General features: G+C 37.4%; 1 protein-coding gene across 1 annotated transcript in view; it reads left to right on the top strand.

The window, feature by feature from the left end:
- Positions 1 to 16,468, top strand: part of LOC117871880 (potassium voltage-gated channel subfamily KQT member 1-like) — a 466,257-nt gene that overhangs the window by 257,268 nt on the left and 192,521 nt on the right. The gene's annotated exons all lie outside the window — the stretch shown is intronic.

Below are 16,468 nucleotides of genomic sequence, written 5' to 3'. Positions count from 1 at the left end.
CTGAAAGCTATAGCATTTGCAAACTGCATGGACCCTGAAACGCATTTATCTTGTCAAATGTATAAATAAGCAAAGTAATGTTTAAACCATCAATATTTTGGGCAGGACTTTTTTTGCGGGGAGGGGGAGAGGGTTACTCACAACCAAGCCTGCAAGATAAGAAGGGAAAGTGATGAGAAGACCAAGAAGTTTTAAATATTTATTTCACCTGTCTTTTCCTGAAACAGAAAAGAAGCGTGTGCGGCATTACTTTTCCAAACTTAATTTTAAGTGTAATGCCATGGAAAATGTTCATAGACTTATTGTTCTGAAGTGATTATCCTTTAAATCATGGCTGTTTCACTGGCTGCCTTCATCTGATCCTGAAACTATAAATGAACTCCAAGGCTTTGATGTTGAGGGTTCGAACTCAAAGGAGATTTTCAAGGTCTTTGAAGTTGAGCTCTAGAAGGGACAATGCACTGTGCACTTATTCACTGGGGGAGTGCTGTCATCATAATACAGCTGAGTCTTTGCCAGTGTAAATTTATCATGGGTGTTTGAAGTAGCTTTATTGCATTGGTTTTCCTTTTATTTCAAAGTCAGGACATGGATAAAAATTGGTGGGCTTCTGTTCCTGTTTCATTGCATTTGTGTGAAATGAATAATTGCATCAAAGGCGATATCATTTGGACAGAATTTTGTGAAATATAAAAAGGAATCTTCTGGCAACCCCTCTCCACCTTTTTAAAAGTTGCTGTAAAAAAAAAAAAAAAAAAGTTGAGCGATGTTTCCACTCCCATGTCTAGATGATGACAAACAGGTGAAGTGTCATCAATGAAATTAACTCAGACTCTAAAGACTCAAAATTTGGAGGAAATAAGCTTTGAAATGTAAAGATCAAGGATGTGCCCCTCACATTGCAGCAATATTGCTCTTTAAGACCCTGATCCTGCAATGAGATCTGTGTGGATGGACCCCCTATGTTTGCACGGATCACTACTGAAGTCAGTGGGGCTTTGCACGGGTGCAGGGGTCTTATGCATAGATCATTGCAGGACTGATGCCTAAATTGAGAACTAGCATGCTGTGACATATGACATCATAAATTCATGTAGTGAAGAATGAATGTAAGACCCGGCCCTTTGAAGTGCTGAGTGCTTCCAGTGTCGTGCTGTGCCCTCTCAACTTTAGATCAGTGGATGTTGAGGGCACTCAGTACCTTCCATCACCAGGCTCATATTTGGTACATGACATTAAAAGCAAAGTGAACAAAGTGCTAGAAAAAAATACTTCTGGGAAAAATACTGCATTCTTAAAGGGATGGGTTAGATGTGTTGCCAACACTCACGATTTTATCACAAGTCTTGTGATATTTGCTGTTGTTTTCAAAGGCCCCAGTTCCTGGAAGTATCTAAGAGTCATAGTTTCTGGGTGTTTTAAAGTAAGTTTCTAGTCCTTGTGCTTGTGGAAAAAAGCTTGGCCTGACATGAGTTTTGAACAAGCGTTGACAATGTTGAGGTGATGACCATAGTTTTTTGTCTGTTGTATCCTGTTACCATTACAAGATGCACTCACTTTAGTACACTGCTTACAAGAGGCAAGCTTTGTGAATAGTTCTTTGGAGAGTTAACAGTATATCACATTTTATAGGACTCATTGTAATTGGGAACAAGATACATAGAAGAGTGTTAGTTATAATATACCCTCATAAAAAATGTGTGTGTGTTCTTTATGTGTGATATTGGTAGTTATGTGAACATTATAGGGAAAGTAGCCAGAATACAGCTAACTGTAAATATTATCCTATGGGTTTAAGACCTATCTGTAATAAATAATAATTTACAGTGTAAGTTCATGGGGGTAGGGACCATGTTATATTGTGCACTTGAGCAGCGCTAGCACAATGGGGTCCTGATCCTGACTGCAGCCTCTTGGTGTTACTGCAGCATAAATAGTAGAGTTCTTTTGGTGTGTGTTCAGGGGGCTATTTGGTGAATTTCATTCATAATAATGAAAAAAAACTATGGAACTGGCTAATGCCTAGCATTTTGTTCAGGTCTCTCAAAAATCCATTTCTGTGCAAACATGTTTGTATTAGAGATAAGAAGCAAATCCATCGTGTAGGGTAAACAGATATTGTGTGAGCTTCGCCATATAGTCCTACCAGTGTACTTTGGTCCTTGCGTCTTGTGCTGCTAATATTTCATGTTTCAATCCTTGAACTCTGCCTGTTATACTGAATTGCATGGTGGCTTATTGATATGAACATTTGATTGAAACCACCAAGCTCATATCACTTGTGACCTGAAACAGATTAAAACAGAAGTCTTTACAGATGAAAGGCTTGAAGGTTTATCCTCTCTGCTACCTAGTCCCAAAGAGCTATATACTTTTTTTCTGTAATTTCATGGTCCTTTTGTTGGAAACAAGTGTCATGGGACTGGGAATAATGACATGCTGTGACTGGCTGTTTCAATAAAGACAGGATTATGATGATGAGAGTTTTTTCTTTTTATCCTTGCCTGTTTGTGTGACAAATATACAAAACTCAGCCGGTAGGTCCATCTTGATATTTCAAGCTGATATTATTAACTTGTGAACAAAGAGCTAGACTAGGGCAACTGTTTTTTTTTGATATTTGAAGTTTGAAAGGTGTGTTTTGTGTGGAATTACAAGAGCCATACCAACTTCATGAACAACTCACATTTTGGTCTCAGTTCAACAGACACTTCAAATATTTTCGTAGCCTGACTCCATGCTCGGTGCCCCTTGTTTGTGAAACTTTAGACACTCTTTTATACATGTGGCTGTTTCTTGGACTTGCATTAGATTTTTTCACAAAGAGTTTCTACTTGCTTACAGGCACACTGCTATTAGATTATATTAGTTAAGGATAAAAAATGAATGTACAATATTTCTCCTCATACCCCAGCCCTAACCTAATGCTCCATGGCCCTGTCATAACCCCTAAGTTACACTGCCTTAGTTCCCTTTGCATTCAAGGAACCACATTGTAGCCACCATCTATCCGCCTGGTAACTGGATTGGGCTGTCTTTGGACCCCATCAGTGCTACTCCATAATTGGTCTGGGGGTTTGCAGTTGGTCGAAGCTAGTAGCTTCCATCCCCCACCAGACTGTGTTCCCAGAATGTCCATAGCATTCCATCCCTGCAACTCAGATAAGGAAAGGCATGAAAGGGAAAGGGAAAATGGGAGTGGTGTGTAATTATAATTGTCTATATTTTCTTTAGTTTTTTACAGTCTTTTGTACTTACAGCATAATTCCAGTGAGTTTAAAAGCTCACTGGCATCCAACTTAGCTGCAGTTTCCTACAAGTATTAGAACAGGAATCTAGCTATTACGCATGAATGCTATGTCTGTAACCACAGTTACGAGGTAACTCATTATCAACAAGTGGTAAGCATGAAAATTCTTAGGAGAAAAAAAGGGCTCCCATGTTTGGATGTGCACTGTGCATGTTATCCCATGGACAGCTTCTCAGTCCCTTCTGTATCTTTCCTTTTACTGGAGAACTGGGCCTCTTCTGAGCCGCTAATACAGTGACAAATTGTGATTTTTGTAGAAGGGTATACAGTACTATAACTTTACCCATCACTTAAGGGGACTCAACTGTGAATCCGTATCAGAATAAGGTAAAGCCTAAGGACAGACCTTTTTCAGCCCAAGTTTAGTTACATGTTCTAAATGCCGAAGGGGGCCTTTAGCCTCATCCTTCAGAAATTTTAGTTAAATGCCCCTAAAAGAATGAATGGTACTTAGGAGGTGGAATGAGACCTTTGGGCAAATCCAAAACACTTGTCTGCGAGTTCATTTCTTTAACTTTATTTAGAAACTGTTCTTGAAGCACAGAATCCTAGAAATACAGGGGTGGAAGGGACCTCCAGGTCCAGTCCATCCCCCTGCGCTGAGGCAGGATTAGGTATAGCTAGGCCTTCCGTGGCAGGCGTGTGTCTCTGTTTTTTAAGAACCGCCACAACCTCCCAGGGAACCTGTTCCAGTGCTTAACTATCTGTATAGTTAGAAAGTTTGTCCTACTATCCAACATAAATCTCCCTTACTGCAAACAAAGCAGATTACTTTTTGCCCTACCATCTGTGGGCATGGAGAATAGTTGATCACTCTCTCCTTTATATCAACCATTTACATATTGACTATTATCCTCCTGTCCCCCCCTTCTCTACACTAAACATGCAGAATTCTTTCAATATTTACTTATGTCATATTTTCTAATCCTTTTATCCTTTTTTTTGCTCTCCTCTGGACACTCTCTCTGGACTGTTCATATCTATCTTAAAGTGTAGCACCCAAAACTGGAGACAGTACTCCAGCTGAGGCCTCACCAGTACTGAGTAGAGCAGAACAATTACCTCCTGTGTCTTACCTATAACGCTCTTCTTAATAGAAAGAGGTTTGCCTTTTTTGCAACGCCATCACACTATTAACTCGCATTCAATTTGTGAGCCATTATAATCCCCAGATCCCCCATAAGGATTCCCAGATCCTTTTTTGCAGTACTGCTGTCTAGCCAGCATATTATATTTCTTTTTAAGGGTTAATTAAACCCAGAAAAGGCCTGTTATTCCACTGATATGCTAAGAAAGGGTATTAAAAATGCATTGCATTGCTAGGAGACACTAGGGGGCAAGGTCTCAACTGTGGCCCTGGCTTGACACAGCACAAATCAGGGGTGATGTGACAAGGTGGTGTAGATATCTTTTCAATATCTTCATCAATGATTTAGATTATAAGTGTACTCTCTCTGCCATTAAGTTTGTGGATGATACCATGTTGCAAGAGCTTTGGAGGATAGGATTAAAATTTAAAATGATCTGGACAAACTGGAGGAATGGTTTGAAGTGAACAGGATGAAATTCAATGCAGACAGATGCAAAGTACCCCACTTAGGAAGGAACAGTTGCACACATACAAAATGGGAAATGACTGCCTTGGAAGAAGTACTGTGGAAAGGGATCTGGAGGTCATACTGAACCGTAAGCTAAATATGAGTCAACAGTGTAACACTGCTGCAAAAACAAACAAACATCATTCTGGGATGTATTAACAGGAGTGTTGTAAGCAATACACGAGTAGCAATTCTTCTGCTCTACTCTGTGCTGATTAGGCCTCAACTTAGTATAGTTCTGGGCACCACACTTCAGGAAAGATGTGGACAAATTGGAGAAAGTCCAGAGAAGAGCAACAAAAATGATTAAAGGTCTAGAAAACGTGACCAATGAAGGAAGATTGGGAAAAAAATGGGTTTGTTTAGCCTGGAGAAGAGAAGACTGAGAGGGGACATGATAACCATTTTCAAGTATATAAAAGATTGTTACAAGAAGGAGGGAGAAAAATTGTTCTTCTGAACCTCTGAGGATAGGATAAGAAGCAATGGGTTTAAATTACAGCAAGAGCAGTTTAGGTTGGACATTAGGAAAAACTAGGAAGCACTAGAATAAATTGCCTAAGGAGGCTTTGGAATCTTGATAATTGGAGATTTTTATGAGCAGGTGGACAAACACCTGTCAGGGATGGTCTACGTAATACTTAGTCCAGCCATGAGTGCAGGGGACTGGACTAGATGACCTCTCAAGGTCCCTTCTAGTCCTATGATTCTATGAAAGCTTATTTGCACTGTTAGAGTAGCTTGCAACCTGCTGGAATTTATACCACCATAATCTCCTCTTAATTCCATGTAAACAAATTAGTAAATTTAAAAATAGACACTCCTGTTTTCAAATTCCCTCATCCCTGTTCTCTTCAATATCATATATCTGCAGTACACTATACTAACATTGACCTGTCCCCAACTGGTCAGATTGCTTTATTGTTAGGTACTAGCCTACAATCTGAAGACCGCTGTTGTATAAGAGGAAGGCTTGTTTTTTCATATCCTAGTTCATTTTCTCTGTCTCTAATAATGTAATAGGTATTTATGCCACATTAATCACTATTGTATCTAAAAGCCTTTTGGCAGCTATAGCACCTAAGGACTCCGACAACATTTTTGATTCATAGCAATGAACTGAGCTGGACTGAAGACTTCCTTTCCCTCTGACAGTTTGAGAACTGAGACTCAGGAGTGTAACAGGTGTGTGTGTGTGTGTGTCATGCTATCGTATATTTAGGCTTGGAAGGATTAGCTTTCTATTGGTAAATGTTGTTAAACATTGATTTCACTGCATGCGCGTGCACAAATCAACCAAAATATATTTCCATCTATAATAATTTACATTTAAAGGTAGGCAAAGTATGAAAAATGATTTGAGAACTTATTAGAGCTTGATTTAAGGATATTTACTTCCTATATTTTGACACGTGCTATTGACAATTTGTGTTTTTTTATAAAACTTTAACTTATTGAATCTCAATATCTACTGTCATTAAATAATTGTGTGACCCCCCACAATAATTTCCCCAATTATGAAAATTTAAATAAATAATTTTAAAAATGCTTAAAAATAACATTGATAGTATCCATCAAAATTATGCAAATAATAATCAAACTCTGCCAAGCCTACATATATTGTTATTCTCTCTAATATACTAAATTTATGCTATAAATAGTATATTAGAGATATATATATGATGTATATAGTGAAAATCTCATTACACCTCACCATGGTTTATAATGGACTTGCCACAGTGCCAGTGCCAGAAGGACTTCATAATCATCAGTGGGGAAGTGAATAGATGAATTTGGTGGCTTGAAGAAGAAAAGAGAACTGGTGAATGGTACCTTAATGAGACAGACTGAGTGGGTGGGGTTGAATGGCACTTAGCTAGTGTTTGTTACTGAGTTGAGGGTTAATTGTGGGGTTCTGTGTTTGCCTGATCTATATGAAAATTATTTATATGCATATGTGATCGAGAGAGAGAGTGTATGTGCACTGAGGTATGGGATTTATGAATGGGTGTGTGTGTGAGAGAGGTTGTGTAAAGGGAAGGGAAGGTTATGTTGAGGGTTTTGTGTGTGCATGTGTGTTGGTCTGTTGTCGTGTTTGTGTGACTTGGTCCATAGACAAGTATGTGCATGCAAGGAGAAAAAATGTACTTTTCTGTCGAATGAAAGGTGAAGGTGGGGAGGTAGTATGATCATGTTAATGTAGATTTGTGGGTGAACTGGTAAATGTTCTTACTGATTTTGCAAGGCTGAAATATATATTTTTCCGTATGTGTGCGTGTGAGAGAGAAATTTAAATAAGTAGTTTTATTTAATTAATTTTTTAAATCTGGAAAGTATTAATGTTGCAAATCACTTGGGGTCTGTTTTTTGTAAACTTGCAGGAGTTTTTTAATTTTATGTGACTGTTTCTCCCCTTCTTGCTTTCGAGTAAAACAAGAGGCAGATCAGGTTAATTTATATCATCTGTCTTTATGCATAGTGTCAGCATGAAGAGTCTCCAGTTTAAAAAAGGAGACAAAAAGACTGTAGAAAGCTCGTAATGAGTAAATGCTTTGTGTAGGGGAAGAGCAAACCACCAACGTTTTTTTTTCTTTCTCTTGTTTATGGAGGTGGTGGTGAGGAGATGTGTTTTTGTTTTGTTTCAAAGAAGCCTTCCTTTTTAAAAACTCCTTTCCATAAAATGAAAAGTGATGGCTCCATCAAGTAACATGTTATGTCAACATGGTTGACTTTATTTTCTTCATTTTAATGAACAGTTCATTAGTTTTCATTTCAGTTAATATAAAGGTAAAAGAGAGAGGCCCTGAAGCCGATATTTTTAACCAGGCATCTTAATCAACTGTGCTTTTCACTCATGTTTGCATTATGTGCAGGCAAACTAAGTTGGCCTTGTTTTCACTTGCTGTGCTAACAGTTACAATGAATGAGCCAAGTTCTCTTCTGGCAGTGGAGCTACATCAGAAGTTTATAAGAGAGCTTGGTCCAATGCAATATTGAAAGATGAGGCAGACCTGGGACTAATGATCAATAATAGAACATTTTTGTATGCTTTACATATACATATGTGTCTCTAAAAAACAGGCTATAACTAAACTTTGTAATCACATTTTAACAAATGAGACTGGGTATTAAGAACTAGAAAGATTGACATCACACTTTAATTATGTCTAGGCAAATGCTGAAAAGCTATTGGCCATACTTGGTAAAGTATATTAGCTGGAATTTTCCATTAATATTCTTTTGTGCTTAGACCGACAGTAAGTTTTTTCTCTTGTGTTGTGTTCACATGTTGTACGGAAGGAAGGGAGGGGTTCAACTTACACTATTTCATAGTAACCAAGTAAAGCAAATTTTAAAAATACAATAGTGTTGACTTTCTTTGCCTGTGTATTCAGGCCAAGATCTTCACAAGTGAATAGTGATTTTGGGTGTCTGAATTATGAGGTGACCTTTTAAAGAGGAACCTTTTAAAGGGGTCTATTTTTTGAGTGAGTGCTGGGTACCTACACTCTGAAAATTAGCCACCTTTAAGGTGTCTCAGATTGGGTCCACAAAAATAACTAGTCCGCTTTGAAAATCTTTGTCTTAGTGCTGTAAAGTGTATGAGATGTTTTCAAAACTGCAATGGAATTTATTTGAAGGTTTCCACATTCCTGTCATTACCTGAGTGTACTCAGGCCGACGTGAACTTCCATGATAAAATGATCAACATTTTAAATGCCTGTTTTGACTATCAGACATGATATCCAGCAAATTTCTTCTAGTCCAGGGGGGTGCAAAATGGTAGGTGCTTCTTTACAATAACATGGCTGGCAGCTGGCAGGCTATGCCAGACTCCCTCTCTGCTCAGGAACAGAGACTGTCCCATCTGTTTTGTGCTAAGCTACAGAAAACTTGGAGTTTGAGGCTTCCAAAAGACTTTCAGATTACCTCTCTCAGGGCTCAGTAACGCCTGCCAACCATATCATTATGTTAGTTTTACTTACTCCTCTTCACTTTATTAAGCGGAATGAGGTATAGCAGCCAGTACTTTTGCTTTTACATGGTTAAGGAATACAATAATTAAGCTTTAGTTTGATTGGTGCCATAGTTATAATTTGGAACATTCAGAACATATGGTTATATGAATGGCAAGATAAGAACTCCTCGTGACTTACTAGGAGTTGAGGGTCATGGCATATATATTTGAAAGGTAATTTCACCTAGATTGGCAAAAAGTTTGATGTCACAAGGTATTACCATATGTATAAAAAATGGATATTTTGTCTAACTAGCAGGACTTAAACTACTTCCAAGCTAACAGGAGTTAAAGAAAATACATCATTCAAATGCTAATTTCCTTTAGATTGGAATGAAGTTTCAGGTTTGAGCTATGACCTCAGCGTCATGATAATTTGGCCATTCTTACTACTAGGGTTGTGTAAAATGTTAACAGTGAATTAGAAACCTGTGTTTTTAGTTCTTGAATTTTATTTTACATGTGTATGAAACATCATAAGGTTTTGCTTGAAAATCAGATTTTAGTGAAATAGTTTGAGAGAGCAGAGGAGAAGAGGGCGTGTAATTCCATTCCTGTTATGTGTTCATAAAGGGTACGTCTATACTTACCTCCGGGTCCGGCAGTAATCAATCGATCTTCTGGGATTGATTTATCGCGTCTTGTCTAGACGCGATAAATCGATTCCGGATCGATCCCGGAAATGCTCGCCGTCGACGCCGGTACTCCTGCTCGGCGAGAGGAGTACGCGGAGTCAACAGGGGAGCCTGCCTGCCGCGTGTGGAGCCGCAGTAAGTTCGAACTAAGATAGTTCGACTTCAGCTACATGAATAACGTAGCTGAAGTTGCGTATATTAGTTCGAAGTGTGGATCAGCCCAAAATGTATATTCTTTCATGCTTATGTCTCTTCACTTTTTTACTCTGTTCTTCCTTATTTTGGTCTAATTTTTTTCTTGATATTCATTATAGGTTTTAGATTTCCAAACTTTTTTCAGGTCTGTACTTTCAGTATCTAATGAAAGTAGTTACTGAAAGTGTATGTACAGTTTCTTTAAAAACTACCTTTCAAGATATATGCCTATAACATACATTATATAAAACAGAAGAGTAATTAATAATTTTTGAGCCAATACTTTGACATTCAAATGCTTGTTCCTATGAAAATGAATTTTCACATTAACGTGTGCAATATTTTGAAAGTTCGCATTTTTTTGCGGGGGTGGGGTTTGTGATAACTGGCATTTCTTTAAAAAATCCAATTTATTTCTATTTTAGTTTTATTAGGGTAACACAATTAGATGTGTTTTTACACCCCTGGATATACCATGGCTTCTTCAACTGGTTCATAAGAAGAAGAAGAATACACTCACCCTTCCTGAAAACAAAGTTTTGTTTAGAGTTTTGGAAAAAAGTTAAAATCCATTAACATCAACTACAATTACATGTAGCTGATGTTAAACATGTCTTTTTTTCCCTCTTTATCTCTCACTTTTTTTTTCTCTTTATCTCTTTCACTTTGAATTTAACTAGTATTTTAAGAGCTCAATTTCAGGTTACAGTTTCTCTCAGCAAAAGTAGTTCATGACCTTTATTATCAAGCTTAAGTTTAGCATCCATGAATAAGTTGCCAAATATGCATCATTATTATATTTTTGACAATTTGACAGAGGAAAATGTCTGTTAGAAAGATAAAGTATTAGTAGATCACCCATATATCTACAGTAGCCTTAATGAAAGGTTAAAGCATTGACAGATAAGTGGTTAAACAATTCTAGCATTGTACTTTCTGCAGTACTTTGAAGCCATTATGTTTCATTTATAGTTAACTTGCTCCATTCAAGGCACAGATAAAATGTCAGTCATACACTGTAGCCCTGAGGTCATGATTATATGAAAGCTTCTTTGACAGAGTATAAGTGATTTGGGATAAACAAGTGTAGAAAATGTTGTTTATTTTAAGGATCAGCAGTAGACTTGGATTGTATTTTCAGTAGGCTTAAGCCATCCTTACAATACTACAGTACTTTCATTTTAAAGGAACAATTATCACATTTGTGATCCCCAAAATTTAACCTACTGTTCCTTGTCTTGTATCCATTTGCCAACTCCATATAATTAATGATAAATTTTTCAAAAGGGCTTAATAGTAATATGGAGTAAAAATGATTTTTTAGAATGTTGAAAAATACCTTGAACATTTTCCTTTTCTAAGAAGTCAAAGCTGTGATGGTTTTATTAATTCTCAGCTCATTCTTTTTCCTACTCTTTGTAGCATTTCGATCAGGAGTGATAGCAAATCAGAGAATAAAACAATGAGAGCAAGGTAAGAAAATGATTGACCTGATTCTGTTAGAGCTGTCATTAACATAGGACTTAGTAGTTCAATATTTACTGTGGTGTAATCCAGTGTGGGGAGGAAGCTTTTATGAATGACACGGTTTTAAAACTGACTTAAAACAAGGGATAGGAGCAAAACCTAAACTAAAGCATTGGGCTCAAGGGAAGATTTTTGCAAGTGCATTCAGTTCTGTAGTTAAACCAGCTGCAGAAGCGGGTTTCAAATTCCTACACTAAAACAGAGACCCACAGATCTGCCCTCTATCCCCAAAGGTCAAAGGGCATTTCTCCTGCAGGCAGAGTGGCAGCTTGTCCAATAAATACAGGACTGTTACCATGACACAGAAGGATCATTATACTGAGTAAGCTGACAAATAATTGGAACATTTCTACAAGTCTACATGAGGCAGTTGAGAAGACATGCGTAAAGTGGGTACATATGTTCTCTTTGAAAGACAAGTGGGTTTAAGAAGTATGTCCTTAATAACTTTTCAGAGAGGTATCACTGATAGTTTTATTGAATAGTCCTACCAAAACCTGTTGGAGAATTAATGATATTGGATCTGAATCCTACAATTGGACTCTTTTCAGGAATTTAGTGAAAAAACATTTTGGCGAATACAGGAAATAGGCAGACATTGATAAGTATAGATTTTTTTTTTAACCACGGATTATTAATTCTAGTGATGCTTGCACTAAACAATTTTCAGGTTGGTCCATCTAAACCCTAATCTATGTGTTTTGACACAGTGACAAAAATGTTATTTTCTTCATCTTGTTGAGCAATGTGCAATAATCAGTTTAATTCCATGATTTATGGTGACATAATAGGCTGTAAATTCAATATCCCATCCCCCTTTAAGTTTGAAATTATAGTGTAGAATCTCATCAACTGAATTAGTTAACAATACATATGGGATAGAATCTAAAATAGGCTCTTTTGGTTTTGGTTTTGTTCAACAGAAGGAAAATATTAGGGTAAACATTGAGGAAAAACTAAGAACAGTTGAGCAGTAGAAAAAGCAGCCCAGGGAGGCTGTGGGGTCCTAAAAACTGGAGATAGAAAGCAGCACAAGACACTTATTAAGCAAGGGTGGTTTATGAATATTGAAATCAGTCTTGCCCAGTTATGTTATATGGGGATAGACCAGGAGACCCACTAGAGAGTCTATCCATCCATATGTAACTATAATGTATGAATAAACAGATGACTCTAAAATTGATTTTTTTCATATTTAATTCTAGTGAAATATTTACATTGGCTGATCTTTACTTAGCATTGCTCGGCTTGAATACTTCTTCTATGACTTTCGCTTAATATATTTTTTTTAATTCTTATATATTTAAAGACCAAAAGGTGAAATGTAAATACGCTCCGGAAGACTCCGCTGTCATATGTTGTTGTTCTTCTTCTTGCATTTTCTTGCCACCAATAATTCAGTGCTCTCCCTATTGAGCATGTGTGTTTGATAATATGATTGCTGATACAGGGAATGGAGGAGAAGGTACTTCTTCTGAGTTTAAAAGGAGGAATTTCATGGTGGATCAAACTTGACAAACGAGGACCTCTGTATAAAAGGATAATTGAAATGTCGCGGTTATGTCAATCTCCCAATGTTGGGGGGAAAAAGTAAAATTTCATGTCCCTTATAAAAGCAAACCAACAAGAACCAATTGAACCATAGTTGGAAGCCATCCCTTTAGCCCAAACAGTAAGGAAGCGGTGTTGTCTAGTGCAGTGATTCTCAAACTTTAACAACCTGTGAACCCCTTTCATTCAAATGTCAAGTCTCGTGACCCCCCTCCTAAAAATGAATATTTCCAGGGATTTTCTCCTTTACCTGAGTATAAATTATAAAAGCAGTGATCTTGGAAATATAATTTTTTTAATGAAAGGTGATTACACACGCTTTATTATTAATTATTATTCATCATTACAGTATTTTATTACATTATGAAAACCTCAACACTCTTCCAAGTTCGCACTTTCATAGCTTGTATCACTTTGAATAAGCCTGTTTATAAGACAAGGCTCCTATGTTTCATCAAGGAGTATCAGATGTGAAACAGTAGAAAGGTATTTAAGAAGCCAACTCAAAATGTTCCTCCTACACAAGCATTTAGGTCTTGAGCAGTTCAGGCAAACAACGCATGTTATAACAAAAATTAAACTTACTGTTTTTAAAATTATTATGAAGAACACTAGCTGCCTATTTAATTTTAAAAACAGTAAAAAAAATATCCACCTCCCTTTCCATTTCTTATAAGGAGTCTTGAAGTTTAAATCTCCTCAGTGTGATAGATATGCTTGCTTTGATCTGCTTAGAGGTCCAGGGGCTCTGGGCTGCTGGCCCTTTGGGGTCCCTATGGACAGCTCTGTCCGCCATTAGGAAAATTTTTCCCGAGAACCCCCTGTAACATTTCGCGAACCCCAAGGGGTTCATGAACCCCAGTTTGGGAACCACTGGTCTAGTGGTTAGAGCACTGGACTGGGGCACAGGAATCCCGGTGTCTGTTTCTTGGCTCTGCTAGAGACCTGGGGCAAATCATTTTCCCTCTGTGCATCAGTCTCCCTATCTGTAATATGAGGATGATGATACTGACCTCCTTTGTAAAGTACTTTGAGATATATGGATGATCAGCACTATATATTATTAGGTTTGAAACAGGAACTATAATCAATTTTCAGTACTGTTTTTTATTAAAGATAAACAGAATGTTAACAGAAGTTATTTTTTCCATAAGTATTAAAATAGAAGGTTTTGGATATAAAGGATAAGGGAATATGGCAGAACTCCAGTAAGTGTATATATTATGATTTTTTTAAAAAATCTTTCATCCATCCCTTCAAATAGTTCTGTTAATCTAATATAGAAAGTAAATAACTTCATTGCTCTTAATTTTGGTTAACAAAATATCTATAAATTGTGAGATTTTTTTTTTTAGCAACCTGGTACTGAAATATTAATTGGATTCAGGGAACCATCTTTGTATGTCGTGGGATTGTCCCAAATGGAAAAAAAAAATGGGCAATAGTCATTTTAATATATGAAATGATGTCAACTGTATAAAATCAGAGAGATCCCAGTCTGATTAATGTGTAGGGATATTAGATGAGGAGAGAGGGATGATTACAGGCTTTTTTGTTCAGAGAGTATTTATAGATTATCCAAATTATAGTAAAATAAACATTAGTGACCAATATTATTTTCCAGCTTGTATGTTCTAAGAAGTATTCCCATGTGATATACTATCAATTTAGGAAGTTTCAGCTGAAGTTGAGAAGGTCACTTGCAGCATGCTGTGCCATGCTAGCTCATGGCCATATATATTTAGTAGTTCAGCAGTAATCCAATATCTCCTTGGGAGATGCTATAAAGCCTACAATATCAGTGTCAATATCAGTACTGCATAGCAGACATAAATCAGATGGTTGTGAAAGAGGTGGATATCAAGGTGATGTGAGATAACATTAAATTGATGACATATTGCTTAGTTATTGTACCATACATTGTATTTTATGTGACTCAGGAGTGGGCGGGGAGGAATCAAACCATCTTGATGTAAGATGATGTGTAGACTGTGACCCTTTGAGTAAACCAAGTTTCAAGATATTATACTTCTTGTTGACTCCATGTGGAACATTGGATTTTAGGTGAGTTTCACATTGTTATTGTGTTCCTTATAACTGGAAACTCAGAGCAGAACTCAGAGTGAGACTCCATATGAAGCCAAAACAGTAAAAAAAGCCCACACGAACCTTTCTCTACCCACAACTCTGTAGCTTTCATAAAAAGCAACGGAGGGTCCTGTGGCACCTTTAAGACTAACAGAAGTATTGGGAGCATAAGCTTTCGTGATACTTTTCTGATACTTGTAGCTTTCATGTAATTGCAGGACAATACATTCTAATGTGAGCGATGCTTCGTTTTCAGGGGAATTGGCCGGATGTGACAATAGCTCTCTTTTGTTTCTTATTTCTATGGTTCTGTCTCTCTCAAAAGAAGATCCCTGATTTTTGCTAGATTGACTATATCAACTGTGGCAAATATTGAACTGTTTCAGACCATAGTTTTGAGGGAATGAGGGTAGTGAACAGTTGTCTGTTGGGAACAGAAAGCACACAGTAGATGATGTTGGAGTAATCGTGTGCCATTGACTCAGCTCAAGGAATCACTTGTTCCTTTGGTTGGTATTTCCGAGCTTCATGGTCATTCCTGGGGGGGGGGAGAGGGGGCTGTAGGTCTGAGGAGCATGGATATCCAGCGCTCATGTTGTGTATGACTAAACAACCAAAGCAAAGTGTCATCAAAAGTCTGACTTCATATCTTCCATTTCAAGCTCCCCAGAATGGAAATCTTTACAAATGTCATCCACTGGCACTTGCTCTAATGTAGTAAACAGGACACACCTTTGCTTCCTTATTTACAAATAATAGTTGAAAGTAAAAGGCAACTAAGAAAAACATGGGAGGAACTTGAAAGCTGTTGAGTAAAGGCAGCATAAATATAGTAGATGATAGAGGAGTTTTCTCAATAGGACCAAATTATGCATAAGAACATAAGAATGGCCATACTGGGTCAGACCAATGGTCCATCTAGCCCAGTATCCTGTCTTCCGACAGTGGATAATGTCAGGTTCTTCAGAGGGAATGAAGAGAACAGGTAATCCTCAAGTGATCCATCCCCTGTTGCCCATTCCCATCTTATGGCAAAACTGAGGCTAGAGACACCATGCAGCCCCTTAGTTTCCATTTCAGTGGTTGCCATCAAATAACCCACACTCTGTGTTGGTAGATGCCCAACCTACTTGAAAGTGCTCTTGCTGGGTACAAGTGGGAGAACTAAAACAAAGAGTAAAGGAGAATGGTATTTGACTGAATATGTCAACAAATCTCTGTCTAGTCCTTCTGTGGTCTAACTTCTCCTAGTGGGAGAAATGTAATTCCCAGCCAGCCAAAATGTAAAAGGTAATCTTCCTTTGTTTTATTCTGCATGCACGGTTTTGGGAATGCTCTGAAAATGGTAATCTGACTAAAAGATCTGAACTGAAAGATAAAATCATTAGATGAACGTTTCTACCTTAACTATGCTTTTCAAAAAGAAGAACAGGAGTACTTGTGGCACCTTAGAGACTAATAAATTTATTAGAGCATAAGCTTTCGTGGACTACAGCCCACTTCTTCGGATGCATATAGAATGGAACAAATATTGAGGAGATATATA

Source organism: Trachemys scripta, chromosome 1 (assembly GCF_013100865.1).
Source record: "Trachemys scripta elegans isolate TJP31775 chromosome 1, CAS_Tse_1.0, whole genome shotgun sequence".
Taxonomy (NCBI): Eukaryota; Metazoa; Chordata; order Testudines; family Emydidae; genus Trachemys; species Trachemys scripta.
This window is presented reverse-complemented; position numbering and strand designations above follow the sequence as displayed.